The sequence below is a fragment of the Dipodomys merriami genome, unplaced genomic scaffold (assembly GCF_024711535.1).
Source record: "Dipodomys merriami isolate MVZ:Mamm:240054 unplaced genomic scaffold, mDipMer1.0.p SCAF_24, whole genome shotgun sequence".
Classification (NCBI taxonomy): domain Eukaryota; kingdom Metazoa; phylum Chordata; class Mammalia; order Rodentia; family Heteromyidae; genus Dipodomys; species Dipodomys merriami.
Genome location: NW_027203826.1, coordinates 18,192,818 through 18,204,861, shown reverse-complemented (window position 1 = coordinate 18,204,861; position 12,044 = coordinate 18,192,818).

The following is a 12,044-nucleotide window of genomic DNA, read 5'->3' as shown; positions in this document are numbered from 1 at the left end:
CTACCACTGAGCCATCTTCCCAGCCCTATGTGTTAAAGTTTTGATCTCTAACTGGCAGAATTATTGGTAGGGTTGGGGGGGGGGGGGGGTGGGAGGAAACTTTAAGACATGGAGCCTACTTAGAAAATGTTAGATCACTGGAAGTATCTTCTCGAAAGAGATAAACCCCACTCATAGCTCTTCAGCATTTCTCACCTGCTTGTAGCCATCGGTTGGCTTAATTGTATCCTCTCTGAATTGCGAACTATTCTACAGAATGAACAGTCCAGTGGAGTGGCTAGACACTCATACTTGTAGCAGAAAACCTAAGTTTACCCTCATTAGGACTCTTAAGAGTTGTAAGATTTTCTGGGAAGATAGAATTAAATACCATGGGTAAAAAAAAAACAAAACTAGATTTATGGAATAACCAGTAAATATGTGGTAGAGGCTATTATTTTCATTTGTTCTTTTATATACAAATAATAATTGTTTTTCTATCAGTATTCAGCGCAGAAACCAAATTTCTTTATCTATGTGAAGTAGGGAAGGAATTTATCAAGAAATAAAATGTTTGCAAAATCATTTAAAGGGCCAAAGGAGCAGCAGGTTCTAGACAATACAGAAGATACCAGTATAGAAATGGCTCACCAAGCTGGCAAAATTGGTTAACTACTTGTAGAAAACTAAAGCTAGATCCTTATATATCATCCTGCACCAGAATCAACTCCAAATGGATCAAAGACCTTGAACTCAAAGCAGACACTCTGAAAACATTACAGGATGGAATAGGAGAAACCCTAGGTCTCCTTGGCTCAGGCCGAAATTTTCTGAATAGAGACCCGGAAACACAACAAATCAAAGAAAGGTTGGACAAATGGGATTGCATAAGATTGCAGAGCTTCTGCAGGGCAAATGACATAGCTAGCAAGATCAATAGAAAGCCCACAGATTGGGAGAAGATCTTCACTAGCCATACAACAGACAAGGGTCTCATATCTAAAATATACTTGGAACTCAAAAAATTAAATCCCCCAACAACAAATCCTCAAAGAAACAACTGCCCAATGAATAAGTGGGCTAAAGACTTAAAGAGAAACTTCTCTGAAGAAGAAAGAAGGATGGCCAATAGACACATGAAGAAATGCTCAACATCCCTATCCATAAAAGAAATGCAAATCAAAACAACATTGAGATACCACCTCACTCCAGTTAGAATGGCAAAAATCAAGAACTCTAACAACAACAGATGCTGGAGGGGATGTGGACAGAAGGGAACCTTACTTCATTGTTGGTGGGAATGTAAACTTGTTCAACCACTTTGGAAAACAGTATCGAGGTTCCTCAAAAGACTTCACATAGAGCTCCCCTATGACCCAGCAATCCCACTTTTGGGCATTTACCCAAATGTTTACAAACAAAACCACACTAAAGCTACCAGCACAACTATGTTTATTGCAGCATTATTTACCATAGCTAAGATCTGAAACCAACCCAGATGCCCCTCAGTAGATGAGTGGATCAAGAAAATGTGGTATATATACACAATGGAATTCTATGCCTCCATCAGAAAGAATGACATTGCCCCATTTGTTAGCAAATGGAAAGACTTGGAAAAAATTATATTAAGTGAAGTAAGCTAGGCCCAAAGAAACATAGGTCCCATGGTTTCCCTTATTTGCAATATCTAGTATATGTATGAGTCAAGCAGAAAAGGTCAGATAATGTGATGTTAGGAAAATGAACCCTTAGATATGTATTTTAATGTTTTTTTCTTTCATGCATTTGTTTCTAACACATTTATAAGATTATCTCTTTGTTGCTTTGTATGTCCCTCCCCCACAGTATAACCCCTGCTTTCACTATATTTGTTGTCGTTATAATTTGTGGAGGAGATGGGGGAAAAACAAGTCGTTTAAGGATACAGGTGGACCTGTTGCAACAATGAGAAGTACAAGTTGTCATGTCAAAAACGAGCTTTACAACATTGGTGCGGGGGGGGGGGGATGGGGGGGGAGGCTGGGAAGGGATGTGAAGGGTAAACAAAGGAGGAGGCTGCAATGCTTGATAAGAAATGTACGCATTATCCTGCCCATGTAATTGTAACCCCTCTGTAAAGTGTGTTCACCAAAGAAAAATTAAATTAAATTAAAAAAAAAGAAATGGCTCACCAAGGGAGTTCCCACTTCTGGACACCACTGCAGACACGCTCACATGTCTACAACTTCCTGCCAACAGAAAGAGCTCAAAAAGGCACTGCACAGCCTATGTGAAGCACAGAAGATACTCTGCTTCTAGAATGCTAATGCAACGAAGTTTGGGAAGTATGGTACTCAGCTTCCCAACTTCTAACTAGCTGCAGGTGGAGGCTGGAATGAAGACTGAGTGAGTCAGTTCCTACATTGAATTGAATCCCATATTCTAGCTACTGTCCCTCTGTCAGGTTAGTCACAAATAACCCAGCAAGGCGAGTATTTATTGCACAAATAAGATCATAGAATCTTAAGAAAGTTACTTTGTCAGTCCTGAGCCACAGAGTCTGGAGTGAGGATGGGATATAAATGGGTCCATCGTATTCTAAGCCATGATCTTAACCACAGGTCAACAACTCCTCATAACTAGCCCAGTATAAGGTGACATCTAACTTGCTGAATGGTAGGGGAGTTCATCCATCATGGAACTAAACAGAAAAATATTCCTAGAATGCTGTGGCCCCTAAGCTCATGGTCTGAGTAACATCCAGGTTAGGACATGGTGAGGGTAAGACAGAACTGTGTATACATTAGGGCCAGATCATGTTGCGGATTTGCACAGGTGGCACCTCTTCCTGTGTCTGATGGTGCTGCTACCCAACAGACCAACTGACAGTGAACTGCAGAGATATTTTGCTCTCTTTTTTTTTTTCTTTTAGTAGAAAATGGATATATCTTAGAGCAAAAACACATACCCCAGAAAGTCCAGCACTCTGGTGCCTGTGATAATAGCTGTTTAGGGTGCTGACTGTGTTGATAAGTGCAGACATGATCTTCTGCAGAAGCTGCTGCACGTCACATCCCCAGGCACGGTGACGCTGCAGGTTCTCAGATGTCTGCTGTGGAAGGCACTTGCCCAATTCTGTCATTGACAGTCAGTACTGGCTGCCGTGGGAAGTACCATTCCCACTCTGGCATAGAAGCTCAGAAGAATTCTCTCAGCAATGCCTGGAAAAATCTCATTTCCTGGCATAGGAGCTGAGGGCTGAGAGCTTCTGCAGCATCTGTGAGGTGCTGAGCTTGCTGTCTACTCCTTTTAGCCCTTTCAACCCCTTCCCTCCATAAGTCTCTCACTGCGTGTCCAGAGCACAGACAGGGAAGTTTGTGGATTTGGTACTGACCTTAAATATCAACTTCCAGAGCCTTGGGTTTTTCCAAGACTGTCACTGCACAGAAGATCTGAGCATAGGGGGCGCTCAGGCCCAGGAATTGAACATCTCAGATGTCCTGTAAATTAGTTCTAAGATCCCTTAGGGAAAGGCTGAAAATTAAACCTCAAAGACCTAACAGGTGGGGATGTTGGTGTTTGACCAAGAATGAGAGGATAGACGAGTTATGAATATGAGTCTTTCTGGACTTCAAAGCTAGAAGGGATCACCACAAACCATAAGGTAGAACTCTTTTTCCCAAATGTTGAATCAAACATTTGAAGATTAAAGTGATATATTTAGTCTAAATTAATTAGATACAAATAAGTGTAGACTTCCTTCTGGTAGAACAACGGTTACCAATTTTTTGTGTGCATGTGCCATTACTGGGACTTGAACCCAGGACTTGGTATCTCTTGGCTTTTTCATTTAAGGATGGCATTCTACTACTTGAACCATAGCTCCACTTCTGGCTTTTGGGTAGTTAGAGCAAGGAATCTCATGGACTGTCCCTCCTGGGCTGGCTTCAAATCTCCATCCCACATCTTAGAATCTTGAGTAGCTAGGATTACAGAATTACATGTACCTGGCATTACTACTTTCTAGCTTCCTATTTGCATGGTATTGTTTCACTGGTTCAAGGTATGAACTAAGATATTATTCTGGATATGAGATTTTATTAGCAAAACCAATCAATGTAATATACACTATAGTTTATCAGATTAATATAGAATATCATATAAAAGACATAAGTAGTTGTTAGCGATAGCACGCTCTAAGAGAACTCAAAATACAAAAATCTAAATTTAAAAAATACATTACAGCCAGGCACTGGTGACTCATATCTGTAATCCTAGATACTCAGGAGGCTGAGATTTGAGGATCACAATTTGAAACCAGCCCAGGAAGGAAAGTCTGTGAGACTTATTTTGAATTAACCAACAAAAAACTGGAAGTGGCTCAAGTGGTAGGGCACAAAAACAAACAAACAAATTGAGGGACTGTGTCCAAGGCCTTGAGTTCAAACTGCAGGAATGGCAAATGTATATATATATCTATATATATCTATATATCTATATATCTATATATATATAATTACAATATTATTGCTCATCAGAAAATATATCATTTAATAGAATTTTGCCATATTTTGTTTTGTACAATAGTCCTTACTATATAGTTCAACACTGAAGTTTTCATAGAGAAATAAAAAGGATGAAACTTAAGAAAAATGAGGAGGTTGGACACTGATGTCTCATACCTATAATCCTAGCAACTCAGGAGGCTAAAATTTGAGGATTGCGATTTGAAATCAGCCTGGGCAGACAAATCCTCAAGAAACTTCGCCCAGATTAATCAGCAAAAAGCCAGAAACAGAGACATGGGTCAAGTGGTAGAGCATAAACCTTGAGCAAACAAAGCTGTATGACAGTAGGAGGCCCTGGGCTCAAGTCTCAGTACTTACAGAATAAGAGAAAGAGGAGGAGGGGGAGGTAAGAAGAGGGGTAGGAGGAGGACTTTGTGACATCTGTCTCAGGTACCATTTCCACTATGCTGGGTGGAAGACTTGACATTGGCTTCCACAAAGGCCAATAGCCCGGCAATAGCAATAATGGGCGCATAAGACAGTATAGGTGGAAAGGCCCTGCACTTGCTGCTGCCACAATTGGTGGCTTGACAGAGCAGATCTCTACCCTGCTGTGGTTTGGTTGTGGGTTTTTTTTGCCTTTTATCACTTTAGTTATGCTCACTTGCTCTTAACTGCTGGTTTCATTTCTTTTGAGACTTCCTTTTGCACCTGTCTTTTCCCCCCTCACTCCTGCTATTATTTCCTGCTTCCATTGTTTCCCCCAGCTCCCTTCCCCTATGTCTGGCTAATCCCTCTGGGCTCAGATTTCTTCATGGAAAGTTTCTGACCCTTCACTGCTCTTGCTATTTGTGTTCACAGCACCTTTGTTTCTCCTTCCTAGACTTGCAAGCACTTTGCGTATTTACCGTTACATAAGTGAGTTGGCTCCTATTCGTCTGATTCCTTTACCAGGCTATCAGCTCCAAGGAAGCGGTGAGTTCACCCATCTATCTTCAACATTCAAAACCTTCACAAGCAATAGGACCACTCTGGATGTACATTGAATCAATGAATCAATAAGACAGAATAGAAAAATGAATACATAGACAATTCCCAGAAGCTGCTGCCATTCATATGAGTTGACTTGCTCAGCTGTCCTTTTCTCACTTCGTACTTAGCTGTGCCTTCTCTTTTCCCCTTTAGGAGCTTCTCCTGCAAAATTTAAATAAACAAACAAAAAAAAAACAAGCAGAATTGATTTACAAGTAATATTTAAAAAAAAACTCAACGAGGGGCTGGGAAGGTGGCTCAGTGGTAGAGCGCTTGCCTTGCATGCTCGAGGCCCTGGGTTCGATTCCTCAGCACCACATAAGCAAAAAGAAAAAAGCCGGAAGTGGCACTGTGGCTCAAGTGGTAGAGCGCTAGCCTTGAGCTGAAGAGCTGAGGGACAGCGCCCAGGCCCAGAGTTCAGGCCCCACGACCGGACCCAAAAAAAAAAAAAAAAAAACTCAACGAGAGAATCCTGAAAGACCGTGATTCTAGAGAAATTGAGTATTGCCAAAATGGTAGTTTAAATAAACCGTTGTAATCCCCTCTGTGACCTCTAATTGCACACTGAAACCTACTTGGGGACACTCCATGTGATTAGCAAGAGAAGCAGAAGAGCCAAAGGATCTTATTGGTGAGAGACACGTTTTAGATGCCACCTGAGTCTCTGTGGTCCAATAATCCAATAAGATTGGATTAGGTCACCCTCATATCTGGGATTTCATTGGAAATCTAGTTAATCAAATAAGCAGGTAACCAGATGAAAAGTCTAGTAGCAAGGTTGATGTTTAAGGAGCTTTAAAGAGCATTAAAATAGTATTTGCTCCATTAGAGAACATGCTAGTTAGTAAGGTTTTATCTTATTTTGTTTTGTATCGTAAGAAGCCCTTACTACATAATTCAATATTGAAGTTTTCATGAAAAAATAAAAGAAACTCAAGAAAAATGAGGAGGAATTCTGCATGCTTTTGGACATCCTCATCATACAAAAGTGTTTGTATGGGGCTGGGAAGGTGGCTCAGTGGTAGAGTGCTTGCCTTGCATGCATGAGGCCCTGGGTTCGATTCCTCAGCACCACATAAGCAAAAAGAAAAAAGCCAGAAGTGACGCTGTGACTCAAGTGGTAGAGCGCTAGCCTTGAGCTGAAGAGCTGAGAGACAGTGCCCAGGCCCAGAGTTCAGGCCCCACAACCAGACCCCCCCCAAAAAAAAGGTGTTTGTACTTTTACTATGGTATTAGAAATATCAAGAAACAGAGAAGATGTATGAGTTAGCAATGGAAAGCCAGAGGTCTACTCCTATATTTGCCACTAATTCCTAGAGATTGGATGATAGCTGCTTATATCACAGAATGAAAAGATTCTTAAGTTGGTGCTAGTGGCTCACACTGCAATCCTAGCTACTCAGGAGGCTGAGATCTAAGGATCACAGTTTGAAGCCAGTCTATGCAGGCAAGTCTGAGACTGTTATCTCCAATTAACCACCAAAAAAAATCCAGAAGTGGAGCTATGGTTCAAGTGGTAGAGCACTAACCTTGAGCAAAAAACTCAGTGACAATGCCCAGACTCTGAGTTCAAGCCCCAGAATGGATGAACACACCCCCCCCCCCGACACACACACACAACTTCTTGACCCTGTGAAAGAGAAGTTGGGGATAGAGAAGAGTGGAGGCACACCAGTGGTCTCTTCTGAGTTGTAGTTCACACATCTTTGCCCTTACTTGTGATTCCCTCCCTATTAGAAGTGGCTTTCTTCTTCTAGTCCAATCTTCAAGTTGAAGAACCACAGGCAGCTATGTAGGAAATACTTTCCAGAATAACCTTCTGTAGCTGGGCTGTGTTTGAGTCAGCCCTCAGGTTTCCCGACAATGTTGCTTTCTTCTCCTTTCCCCCTGATACCTGATAGGCACTTGCATTGTGTTAAGCAGAGACACGCTCCCTTCCAAAACCCCATTATGAAGGAACAATAGCCCAGGCTCATGTGTGGAGAGTATATATTCCAGGATACTGTGTTTAATTCCCCAGCTTCCATGAATAGTCCTCAAGATGAATAGCTTCAAAATGCCTGTGATTTTTTTGTTTCTTTCTTTAAATAGCATAGGAAGGTCTTCCCCCACCCATCCCCACACCAAGGTCTGGGTGTATGTGAGGAAAAGTGGGTCAAAAGTCATTTTGGAAGGAGATTCTAGTAGCAAGGATGTTGACCCTGGTGCTGAGTGGAATTGGGTTTCTCCGACATCAGCATACTCGTCTATACAGGCAAAGAGGAGCTAGAAACTGAAGGTTACAATGCCAGTTTTCAGAAGCTGCAGGAGAAGTAAACAGCATACCTGAGGTGGCAGGTGACTGAAAATGTAAAGGAACACATTTCTGTATTGATGTGGCATTTGCGGGTATTGAGTTTTTCCGGAGACTATCAGCTTGGTTGTCAGTAGTTTTGGCAAGACCGAGGCCAGCAGCATTGGTGGACATCAGCCTGGTCAGAAGGAGTGGGGACTCTGTAGCGTCTTCCAAGGAAGTAAATATCAATAAACAGGACATGGCAAGTGAGGAAGCCCATAGCAGGTGCCAGGTGAGACCATAAGAGCACACGCATCTGTGGGGACTCATGGAACTCAACTGGGAGGAGAGATGTCACAGAAAGGGAGGTGGGCACTGGGCAGGATCTTTGGAATCGTAATTACTATTGTTAAGAAGACCTCATTTGAACCTAAGTCAGCAGTAGCCAGGAAAGTCCAGGTTACAGTCAAACTTTGAGATTAGATATCCACAACTTCCTCATGAAGCTACCTGTCCCTGTTTCACAACCAGTTAAAAACATTGCCAGGGTAGGACCTGCTTCTCCCAGTCAGCTCCTGGCTTCCTGAAATGTGTGTAGGCCTCTGAGGCTGGAAAGAAAGGCCTACGCAGTGTCTATTACTTGGTGGAAAATCCTGGATGTCTTATGTCAGATAGAACTTTGTAGTGGCTGGCTGTAGGGAGCAGAACACTTTTGAACAGTACCTATTGGGTAGAGCTCTGGTGGCATTTATTGCCACCAGCTTCAACCCTGGCTTGCTAATTTTAAAAAATGCATTGAATAAAAACCAAGCATTAGGTAGCTCTCAGGGCAAATGGATCTGTTCACTGACATCCATGCCATCACAGACTGATGCTTTCCCCCATCCGACACTACATAGGGTTTATCAGGACCAGAGTACCAAGGACACACTTCCACCACCCCCCCTCCACCCCACCTCCACCCCCGCTCCCTCCTACCATACCCAGGAGTTTTTGGGTTTTGGTTTGTTTGTTTTTTGGGGGTCCAGTCGTGGGGCCTGAACTCTGGGCCTGGGCGCTGTCCCTCAGCTCTTCAGCTCAAGGTTAGCGCTCTACCACTTGAGCCACAGTACCACTTCCGGCCTTTTTCTTTTTGCTTATGTGGTGCTGAGGAATTGAACCCAGGGCCTCATGTATGCAAGGCAAGCGCTCTACCACTGAGCCACCTTCCCAGCCCAGTTTTTGTTTTTCTAAATCAAAATTCTCTCCTTGCTGCTTTAGTTTATTCATTCTTGATTTCATCTAAGCAAATCTGAAGCTGTCTTAGTACTATTTAACATTTCTCCATGAAATCTGTTTATTCTCCACCTCTTCAAGGTGACATAGCCCAACTCCCTTGCTCATTACACTTAAGAAACTACAACCAACATGGCCTTATCTTAGGGAATATTCCAAAAGAAGCCATGATTTTCCAAATGCATACTATTTCAGCTATTCATTTACAGTGCTAACTTCAGTCTACCATGGAACACTTGGGAAATGTCTCTGGGTTTGACCAAGATGCATATTGCTTTGTTGTCTAATTTACAGTTTTTTTTTTCAAAATGCACACATATGCTTTTAACAGAAAATATGCAAAATATTTCAAAAATAAAAAACATTTTAAAATATGCATATGCAAAATATTTTTAAAATACACCCTCCATTAAAATATGATCCCTTCTCACTGTATATGTAGGGAAATTTTGACTAGAAGAAACAAATGGCTATTGAGTCCATTCTTAGTTTGTCTATCTTCACATCTTCTCAATAGTCTTTTTTATTTTTCCTGTTGATCCTGGCCCTTGAACTCAGGGCCTGGGGACCATCCCTGAGCTTTTTTTGCTCAAGGCTAGCACTCTACCACTTTGAGCCACAGCATCACTTTCAGTTTTCTCATGGCTAATTGGAGGGGAGTCCCATGGTGCTTCCTTCCTGGGCTGGCTTTGAACCACGATGCTCATATCTCAGTCTCCTGAGTAGCTAAGATTATAGGCATGAGCCAGCAGTACCCTTCTCAATATTTTTTGTCAAGTGGCCTAAACACTGCCTGGTGAGCATACCTTCTATCCTCTCCTCCCTTCCTCCTTCCACTTTTGACCCTTTCACTTGGCTTATTGTTTTCACTTCACAAGTAATTATAACAATAAATGAAAATTTGTTTAGAATTGTTTCTGGTGACTCACTCCCTCATGGCCAAACATGAAGGCCTGCATCTACAAACCCCGGGTCCCCTGGGACTCTTCAAAGCCAAGATTCTGCAGTGAGCCAGCAGCAGGGCTGAGGGAGGGGCCAAGCGTTCCGCAGGTTTCTGGTGGAACATTCTCCCCTACCCCAATACAGCCATGATACTCCAGGAAAGTCAAGTGCTACCGAGTATTCTATTAAAATTCAATATGATGAATGTCTTTCCACCTCAAAACCCTTGTGAGAAATTCTGCTGTGGTAGAAGTAGAAGCAGACACACTGTCCTTACTGTCCTAGCCGCCAGCCTTCATTCTTCCTGAGAAGAATGCCCAAAAGGAGTCACAGGAACATCATGGTGAAGAAAAAGAATGCAGAACTTTGGGCAACATCTGGAGAGACAGACAGACAGACAGACAGACAGACAGACAGACAGACAGACAGACAGACAGACAGACAGACAGACAAACAGACAGACAGACAGACAGAGGAGAGAGAGAGTGCGTCAGGGCACTTTCAGGTAGATGAAAGAACTGAAGACCATCGTTTACTAAAAAGAGCATTCACTGGTCTAGAAATTGTTACTCTATGTCTTGACCTCCTATGTCATTTGTATTATTTTGATACCATATTTCCCCATATTTGAAATATGGAAATGGGCAGCGGGACAGCAGCTGGAGCGCAGAAGAGGCGGGGCGGAGGGTGCTGTCCTGGCCATGAGGCCGCAGCAGGCGCCAGGTTCCGGGAAGCTATTCATTCTGCAAGACTACAGCAGTGGCTCACACTGTAGTCCAAGTTCCCCGCAGAGTTGGAGAACAGGATTGATAGCAGTTTGAAGAAACACTTCGAACTCTAAATCATCTTTATGCAGAAGCAGAGAAGCTTGGGGGCCAGTCATATCTTGAAAGCTGTCTAGCTTGTTTAATTAACAGCATATGCCATTTTCTTGTGCATAGAAACCCATTATGAGAAGGTTCTGAAGAAAGTCTCCAAATATATTCAAGAATAGAATGAGAAGATATATGCTCCCCAAGGCCTCCTCCTGACAGACCCCATTGAGAGAGGACTTCGAGTTACTGAAATTACCACTTACGAAGACAGAGGTTTGAGCAATGGAGGATAAGCCATAGAATTAAAGATTGCACCTCTACTTGGAACCCTGTCCATGGGCCAATTGCAGAGTGTCCCTTGCTCCTCTCCAGAGTATCATTCCTTTGTATCTGCTGCCAGAGCCATGGTGCCATTTATGCCAAGGACTTTCTGAAGTTCCACACCTGACGTGACTTTTAGTCACTCAACATCCACTCTGTATCTCCAAATTGTGTAGGACTCTGTCATCTTTTGATTAGCTTCTGAGAAAATACAATGAAGCATTTCACTGAATTTTTAAATTCAGTCATCTAACAAAGTATGCAGTTAGAGGGCCTAATACAAAATTTCTTACCTGCTACCAGGTAAGAAATTGTCATTGGTTCTCTTCATTCCTTGAGCCAGTTTCCCTGGTAGCTTTAAACTTCAAGAAGTCATATCTTAGCCAAAATTCAGATTAAAAAAAGCTTTTCTCTAGGTGAGGGGAGTATCATGTCTGTGGTTTTGCCAATGTATCGCCCAGATTTCAGAGAATTATCATTTCTGTCATGATTCAAATCTTAAGGTTTATTTCTGCTGTTCAGTTTCTCAACCTGAAGCTCAATGAAAAAAAAAAAGAAGTATAATGTTTGTTTTATTACAGCAATTATTTCTAATTAAATCAGTATTAATGCAATGTTCATTCTTTTTGGGGGAGATTTAGGTTGATTTGTATTACCTTTGAATATGGGGAGATGTGGTTTGTGTTGCTTATTTATTTACACAAATAAGCACAATGAAGTGGATGCTAAATTGTCAAACACATAAATGTCCCTGCTCTGTTCCTGAATGTGTAATACACAGTGTAATAAATACTTTAATTATAGTTTTGTTATAAATATAACTTATGAGAAAAAGTTTGATAGAAATAGTACTGTATACTGCTAATTTTTAATCCTACTGACAAACTTTCTGATCCATATTCTCCTCATATACAGTAT